This window comes from Salmo salar, unplaced genomic scaffold, assembly GCF_965601325.2.
Source record: "Salmo salar unplaced genomic scaffold, fSalSal1 ptg000838l, whole genome shotgun sequence".
In the NCBI taxonomy this organism is placed as follows: domain Eukaryota; kingdom Metazoa; phylum Chordata; class Actinopteri; order Salmoniformes; family Salmonidae; genus Salmo; species Salmo salar.
In genome coordinates this window covers 173,223-182,456 of record NW_027675516.1, presented here as the reverse complement: position 1 = coordinate 182,456, position 9,234 = coordinate 173,223, and positions in this window count along the sequence as shown.

Sequence of the window (9,234 nt, the reverse complement as noted above, 5' to 3'; positions counted from 1 at the left end):
ATATACACATACACATGTCTCTATCCACACACACAACACACACACATAACACACTCACGCATACTGATGTCACATACACACACACACACGCCACCACAGACTCACACCCAGCATATACACTGCTGCTACTTTTCACTCTTATTATTATATTTATATATATATACTGCTCAAAAACATAAAGGGAACACTTAAACAACACATCCTAGATCTGAATGAAAGAAATAATCTTATTAAATACTTTTTTCTTTACATAGTTGAATGTGCTGACAACAAAATCACACAAAAATAATCAATGGAAATCCAATTTATCAACCCATGGAGGTCTGGATTTGGAGTCACACTCAAAATTAAAGTGGAAAACCACACTACAGGCTGATCCAACTTTCATGTAATGTCCTTAAAACAAGTCAAAATGAGGCTCAGTAGTGTGTGTGGCCTCCACGTGCCTGTATGACCTCCCTACAACGCCTGGGCATGCTCCTGATGAGGTGGCGGATGGTCTCCTGAGGGATCTCCTCCCAGACCTGGACTAAAGCATCCGCCAACTCCTGGACAGTCTGTGGTGCAACGTGGCGTTGGTGGATGGAGTGAGACATGATGTCCCAGATGTGCCCAATTCGATTCAGGTCTGGGGAACGGGCGGGCCAGTCCATAGCATCAATGCCTTCCTCTTGCAGGAACTGCTGACACACTCCAGCCACATGAGGTCTAGCATTGTCTTGCATTAGGAGGAACCCAGGGCCAACCGCACCAGCATATGGTCTCACAAGGGGTCTGAGGATCTCATCTCGGTACCTAATGGCAGTCAGGCTACCTCTGGCGAGCACATGGAGGGCTGTGCGGCCCCCCAAAGAAATGCCACCCCACACCATGACTGACCCACCGCCAAACCGGTCATGCTGGAGGATGTTGCAGGTAGCAGAACGTTCTCCACGGCGTCTCCAGACTCTGTCACGTCTGTCACGTTCTCAGTGTGAATCTGCTTTCATCTGTGAAGAGCACAGGGCGCCAGTGGCGAATTTGCCAATCTTGGTGTTCTCTGGCAAATGCCAAACGTCCTGCACGGTGTTGGGCTGTAAGCACAACCCCCACCTGTGGACGTCGGGCCCTCATACCACCCTCATGGAGTCTGTTTCTGACCGTTTGAGCAGACACACGCACATTTGTGGCCTGCTGGAGGTCATTTTGCAGGGCTCTGGCAGTGCTCCTCCTGCTCCTCCTTGCACAAAGGCGGAGGTAGCGGTCCTGCTGCTGGGTTGTTGCCCTCCTACGGCCTCCTCCACATCTCCTGATGTACTGGCCTGTCTCCTGGTAGCGCCTCCATGCTCTGGACACTACGCTGACAGACACAGCAAACCTTCTTGCCACAGCTCGCATTGATGTGCCATCCTGGATGAGCTGCACTACCTGAGCCACTTGTGTGGGTTGTAGACTCCGTCTCATGCTACCACTAGAGTGAAAGCACCGGCAGCATTCAAAAGTGACCAAAACATCAGCCAGGAAGCATAGGAACTGAGAAGTGGTCTGTGGTCCCCACCTGCAGAACCACTCCTTTATTGGGGGTGTCTTGCTAATTGCCTATAATTTCCACCTGTTGTCTATTCCATTTGCACAACAGCATGTGAAAGAAATGTATTGTCAATCAGTGTTACTTCCTAAGTGGACAGTTTGATTTCACAGAAGTGTGATTGACTTGGAGTTACATTGTTAAGTGTTCCCTTTATTTTTTTGAGCAGTGTATATTTATTTAACCTTTATTTAACTAGGCAAGTCAGTTAAGAACAAATTCTTATTCACAATGACAGCCTACCCGGCCAAACCCGGACGACACCGGGCCAATTGTGCGCCGCTCTATGGGACTTTCAATCACGGCCGGATGTGATACAGCCTGGATTCAAACCAGGGACTGTAGTGACACCTCTTGCACTGAGATGCAGTGCCTTAGACCGCTGTGCCACTCGGGAGCCCCAGCCTCCTGTACATGTACATATTTACCTCAACTACCACGTATCCCTGCACATTGATATGGTATTGGTACTCCTTGTATATAGCTTCATGCTTGTGTGTTTTATTTCTCGCTTTTTTTATCATTTTATCTAAAACTCTACATCTTTGGGAAAGAGTTTGTAAGTAAGCATTTCACTGTTGTATTTGGCGCATGTAACAAATAACATTTGATTTGACACACACACACACACACACACACACACACACACACACACACACACACACACACACACACACACACACACACACACACACACACACACACACACACACACACACACGTGAAATGCTAAATGTAATGTAATGGCTGCTGGCAGATGGGTGTTTTTATCTGTACACGTACCTGTACATCATGTCCTGTCCTGTAGTGTGATACCCAACACAACACACAGGTTCCAGTCTGGAATCACAAGCACTAAGGACAATCAGTGGTTGTGACAGTGTGACATAGAGCCACAATGACGTTACCAGTCTTATGTAACATCAGGCACTAAGAGCATGACAGTTCAGAGACATCAACAGCATTACAGTGCCAGGCAATCCATCCCTCTGTCCTTGCATCAGTCATTGCGTTATGCCAGCCCGTTCATGTTTCAGAAACATGAATGAATGATACCGATGAGACCATCTGAGAGACAATCTGCTAACTCGTTAGCCCTGACACAGTTCCTATTAACAATGGCTGTTGTATATGCTTTAATTACACTGATGAGGTACATGACCTGTTCAGCCAGTATCAATCCCTAGATCTACAGCAATATAAGTACACGACAACATACTGTACGTTGTACGCTCACCTCTTTGCTACAAAGCACTGCAGCTTTTTTTCTGTTTGTCAATGAAAGCCTCTCATTTTACATTTAATCGATACTATAGCAAAATAATTTTGCACGGACAAAAAGGAGGATGGCTATGAACAAACTACTCCACTCCAACGAGTGGCCATAAGAATGAGATCGCACACTGATGCATGTCAGAAGGTGCTTTCAACTGGGATGTGGTAGTAGCCCTGTCCTGCAGTCAAATTATCTAGTGGCCTCACGGGTGGAGTGATATTCTTATTTTTCATAATTTAATCATTTATAAACATTATTCTATTTTTTTTAATGCAGAAAATCCGGTGTTTCTATGTCTAACAGTTTTGTTATATTCAGTATTCTATGACGTATATAAAGTGTAATATTGGGATGCAAACTCAGAATTGAATACATCAGATAATGACCAGATCTCCCAGTGGAAGAAAGTCACATAATACTACAATTTCTTTCCCCAACACCAGCAAATTCTTTAGTTGCAAGGCTGGACTTTTCCTAATGTTGTTGAGAGACAAGAAGCATGGCAAAGGGACAGACTAATAGTTTACTCAACTTTACACTATTAGGCTACCTGTTCTCTCTCCCTCTGTCAACAGCCAAGTGGAATTCACATGATTTCACAAAGCTGGAACTCAGTCAGCTGTATAAGGAAATAAGCAAACAGGAAACCACTCACCCAGAGACGGCGCTCCTAGTGGCCGGAGACTTTAATGCAGGGAAACTTAAATCAGTTCTACCAAATTTATATCAACATGTTAAATGTGCATCCAGAGGGAAAAAAATTCTAGATCACCTGTACTCCACAGACAGAGACACATACAAAGCTCTCCCTCGCCCTCCATTTGGTAAATCCGGCCACAACTCTGTCCTCCTGATTCCTGCTTATAAGCAAAAATTAAAACAGGAAGCACCAGTGACTCGCTCAATAAAAAAGTGGTCAGATGAAGCAGATGCTAAACTACAGGACTGTTTTGCTGCACAGACTGGAACATGTTCCGGGATTCTTCCGATGGCATTGAGGAGTACATCACCTCAGTCACTGGCTTTATCAATAAGTGCATCAAGGACGTCGTCCCCACAGTAACTGTATGTACATACCCCAACCAGAATCCATGGATTACAGGCAACATTCGCACTGAGCTAAAGGGTAGAGCTGCCGCTTTCAAGGTGTGGGACTCTAACCCGGAAGCTCATAAGAAATCCTGCTATGCCCTGTGACAAACCATCAAACAGGCAAAGTGTCAATACAGGGCTAAGATTGAATCATATTACACTGGCTCCGATGCTCGTCTTATGTGGCAGGGCTTGCAAACTATTACAGACTACAAAGGGAAGCACAGCCGCGAGCTGCCCAGTGACACGAGCCTACCAGACGAGCTAAATCACTTCTATGCTCACTTCGAGGCAAGCAACACTGAGGCATGCATGAGAGCATCAGCTGTTCCGGACGACTGTGTGATCATGCTCTCCGTTGCCGACGTGAGTAAGACCTTTAAACAGGTCAACATACACAAGGCTAGCCTCCCGGGTGGCGCAGTGGTCTAAGGTGCTAGCTGTGCCACCAGAGATTCGAGGTTTGAGCCTAGGCTCTGTCGCAGCCGGCAGCGACCGGGAGGCCCATGGGGCAGTGCACAATTGGCCCAGCATCGTCCGGGTTAGGGAGGGTTTGGCCGGCAGGGATATCCTTGTCTCATCGCGCACTAGCTACTCCTGTGTCGGGCCGGGCGCAGTGCACACTGACCAGGTCGCCAGGTGTACGGTGTTTCCTCCGACACATTGGTGCTGCTGGCTTCCGGGTTGGATAGGCATTGTGTCAAGAAGCAGTGCGGCTTGGTTGGGTTGTGTTTCAGAGGACGCATGGCTCTCGACCTTCGCCTCTCCAGAGTCCGTATGGGAGTTGCAGCAATGAGACAAGACTGTCACTACTACCAATTGGATACCATGAAATTGGGGAGAAAAAAAGGGGTAAAAAATAATAAAAAATAACATACACAAGGCTGCGGGGCCAGATGGATTACCAGGATGTGTGCTCCTGGCATGTGCTGACCAACTGGCAAGTGTCTTCACTGACATTTTCAACATGTCCCTGATTGAGTCTGTAATACCAACATGTTTCAAGCAGACCACCATAGTCCCTGTGCCCAAGAACACTAAGGTAACCTGCCTAAATGACTACCGACCCGTAGCAACAGTTAGTGGAAGGCTGGTAATGGCTCACATCAACACCATTATCCCAGAAACCCTAGACCCACTCCAATTTGCATATCGCCCTAACAGATCCACAGATGATGCAATCTCTATTGCACTCCACACTGCCCTTTCCCACCTGGACAAAAGGAACACTTATGTGAGAATGCTGTTCATTGACTACAGCTCAGCGTTCAACACCATAGTACCCTCAAAGCTCATCACTAAGCTAAGGATCCTGGGACTAAACACCTCCCTCTGCAACTGGATCCTGGACTTCCTGACGGGCCAGGTGGTGAGGGTAGGTAGCAACACATCTGCCACGCTGGTCCTCAACACTGGAGCTCCCCAGGGGTGTGTGCTCAGTCCCCTCCTGTACTCCTTGTTCACCCATGACTGCATGGCCAGGCACGACTCCAACCTAATCATTAAGTTTGCAGTCGACACAACAGTGGTAGGCCTGATCACCGACAACGACGAGACAGCCTATAGGGAGGTCGTCAGAGACCTGGCCAGGTGGTGCCAGAATAACAACCTATCCCTCAACGTAACCAAGACTAAGGAGATGATTGTGGACCACAGGAAAAGGAGGACCGAGCACGCCCCCATTCTCATCAACGGGGCTGTAGTGGAGCAGGTTGAGAGCTTCAAGTTCCTTGGTGTCCACATCAACAACAAACTAGAATGATCCAAACACACCATGACAGTCGTGAAGAGGGCACGACAAAGCCTATTCCCCCTCAGGAAACTAAAAAGATTTGATATGGGTCCTGAGATTCTCAAAAGGTTCTACAGCTGCAACATCGAGAGCATCCTGACTGGTTGCATCACTGCCTGGTATGGCAACTACTCGGCCTCTGACCGCAAGGCACTACAGAGGGTAGTGCGTACGGCCCAGTACATCACTGGGGCTAATCTGCCTGCCATCCAGGACCTTTACACCAGGCGGTGCCAGAGAAAGGCCCTAAAAATTGTCAAAGACCCCAGCAACCCCAGTCATAGACTGTTCTCTCTACTACCGCATGGCAAGCGGTACCGGAGTGCCAAGTCTAGGACAAAAAGGCTTCTCAACAGTTTTTACCCCCAAGCCATAAGACTCCTGAACAGGTAATCAAATGGCTACCCGGACTATCTGCATTGGGTCCCGCCACCCACCTCCCGCCAACCCCTCTTTTACGTTACTGCTACTCTCTGTTCATCATATATGCATAGTCACTTTAACCATATCTACATGTACATACTACCTCAATCAGTCTGACTAACCGGTGTCTGTATGTAGCCTCGCTACTTTTATAGCCTCGCTACTGTATATAACCTCTCTACTGTATGTAGCCTGTCTTTTTACTGTTGTTTTATTTCTTTACTTACTTACCTATTGTTCACCTAATACCTTTTATGCACTATTGGTTAGAGCCTGTAAGTAAGCATTTCACTGTACACCTGCTGTATTCAGCGCACGTGACAAATCAACTTTGGTGAAAATCTCCTAGAGATGAACGTACATTGGTGCAAAAAGTGCAAATCAATCCCAGAACAACAGCAAAGGACCTTGTGAAGATGTTGGAGGAAACAGGTACAAAAGTATCTATATCCACAGTAAAACGAGTCCTATATCAACATAAGGCCACTCAGAAAGGAAGGCCGCTCAGCAAGGAAGAAGCCACTGCTCCAAAACCACCATAAAAAAAGCCAGACTACAGTTTGCAACTGCACATGGGGACAAAGATCATACTTTTTGGAGAAATGTCCTCTGATCTGATGAAACAAAAATAGAACTGTTGGCCATAATGACCATCGTTCTGTTTGGAGGAAAAAGTGGGAGGCTTGCAAGCCGAAGAACACCATCCCAACCGTGAAGCACGGGGGTGGCAGCATCATGTTGTGGGGGTGCTTTGCTGCAGGAGGGACTGGTGCACTTCACAAAATAGATGGCATCATGAGGTAGGAAAATTATGTGGATATATTGATGCAACATCTCAAGACATCAGTCAGGAAGTTAAAGCTTGGTCTCAAATGGGTCTTCCAAATGGACAATGACCCCAAACATACTTCCAATGTTGTGGCAAAATGGCTTAAGGACAAACAAAGTTAATGTATTGGAGTGGCGATCACAAAGCCCTGACCTCAATCCTATAGAAAATGTGTGGGCAGAACTGAAAAAGTGTGTGTGAGCAAGGAGGTCTACAAACCTGACTCAGTTACACCAACTCTGTCAGGAGGAATGGGCCAAAATTCACCCAACATATTGTGGGAAGCTTGAGGAAGGCTACCCAAAACCTTTGACCCAAGTTAAACCATTTAAAGGCAATGCTACCAAATACTAATTGAGTGTATGTAAACTTCTGACCCACTGGGAATGCGATGAAAGAAATAAAAGCTGAAATAAATTATTCTCCCTACTATCTTTCTGACATTTCACAGTCTTAACATAAAGTGGTGATCCTAACTGACCTAAGACAGGGAACTTTTACTAGGATTAAATGTCAGGAATTGTGAAAAACTGAGTTTAAATGTATTTGGGTAAGGTGTATGTAAACCTCCAACTTCAACGGTATAGCTCCCTGGCTAACTTCAAGCATCAGCTATTTGAGCAGCTTACCGATCATTGCAGCTGTACACAGCCCATCTGTAAATAGCCCATCCAACTACCTACAAATCAAATCAAATGTATTTATATAGCCCTTCGTACATCAGCTGAAATCTCAAAGTGCTGTACAGAAACCCAGCCTAAAACCCCAAACAGCAAGCAATGCATGTGAAAGAAGCACGGTGGCTAGGAAAAACTCCCTAGGAAAAACTCCCTAGAAAGGCCAAAAACCTAGGAAGAAACCTAGAGAGGAACCAGGCTATGAGGGGTGGCCAGTCCTCTTCTGGCTGTACTGGGTAGAGAGGAACCAGGCTATGAGGGGTGGCCAGTCCTCTTCTGGCTGTGCCGGGTGGATATTATAACAGAACATGGTCAAGATGTTAAAATGTTCATAAATGACCAGCATGGTCAGATAATAATAATCATTGTAGTTGTCGAGGGTGCAACAAGCACGTCCGGTGAACAGGTCAGGGTTCCATAGCCGCAGGCAGAACAGTTGAAACTGGAGCAGCAGCATGGCCAGGTGGACTGGGGACAGCAAGGAGTCATCATGCCAGGTAGTCCTGAGGCATGGTCCTAGGGCTCAGGTCCTCCGAGAGAAAGAAAGAAAGAGAGAATTAGAGAGAGCATATTTACATTCACACAGGACACCGGATAAGACAAGAGAATACTCCAGATGTAACAGACTGACCCTAGCCCCCCGACACATAAACTACTGCAGCATAAATACTGGAGGCTGAGACAGGAGGGATCAGAAGACACTGTGGCCCCATCCAATGAAACCCCCAGACAGGGCCAAACAGGCAGGATATAACCCCACCCACTTTGCCAAAGCACAGCCCCCACACCACTAGAGGGATGTCTCCAACCACCAACTTACCGTCCGAAGACAAGGCCGAGTATAGCCCACAAAGATCTCCGCCATGGCACAACCCAAGGGGGGGCGCCAACCCATCCCCATATTGTTTTATTTACTTTTTCTGCTCTTTTGCCCCCCAGTATTTCTACTTGCACATCATCATCTGCACATCTATCACTCCAGTGTTAATAACACTGGATTTTTTTATTGTGTTATTGACTGTGTGTTTGTTTATTCCATGTGTAACTCTGTGTTGTTGTTTGTGTCGCACTGCTTTGCTTTATCTTGGCCAGGTCGCTGTTGTAAATGAGAACTTGTTCTCAACTGGCCCACCTGGTTAAATAAAGGACTTGTTCTCAACTGGCCACCTGGTTAAATAAAGGACTTGTTCTCAACTAGCCCACCTGGTTAAATAAAGGACTTGTTCTCAACTGGCCCACCTGGTTAAATAAAGGTGAAATAAATGTTTTTGTTTATAAAAAAAAATGTCTGACATCAATGTGTGAGCAACTACAATAATTGAATATGGTCAATTTCAAACATTTGTATATAACATAAACATACTGTTGACATGTAGGCTATGGTGTAATGGAATGGTTTGCCTTGTGTGGTAGGTTTTGTGGGTTTTGACACTCTTATGTAGGTGTTATAACCAGCCATAAAATAACTCAATATATGTCACAACAGGTCCAAATATGTGTCATAACAGTGTTATGACCATATTATAACAGGCTATGACAAGTTATGTCAGCTGTTATGACATATTATGACATGGTTAT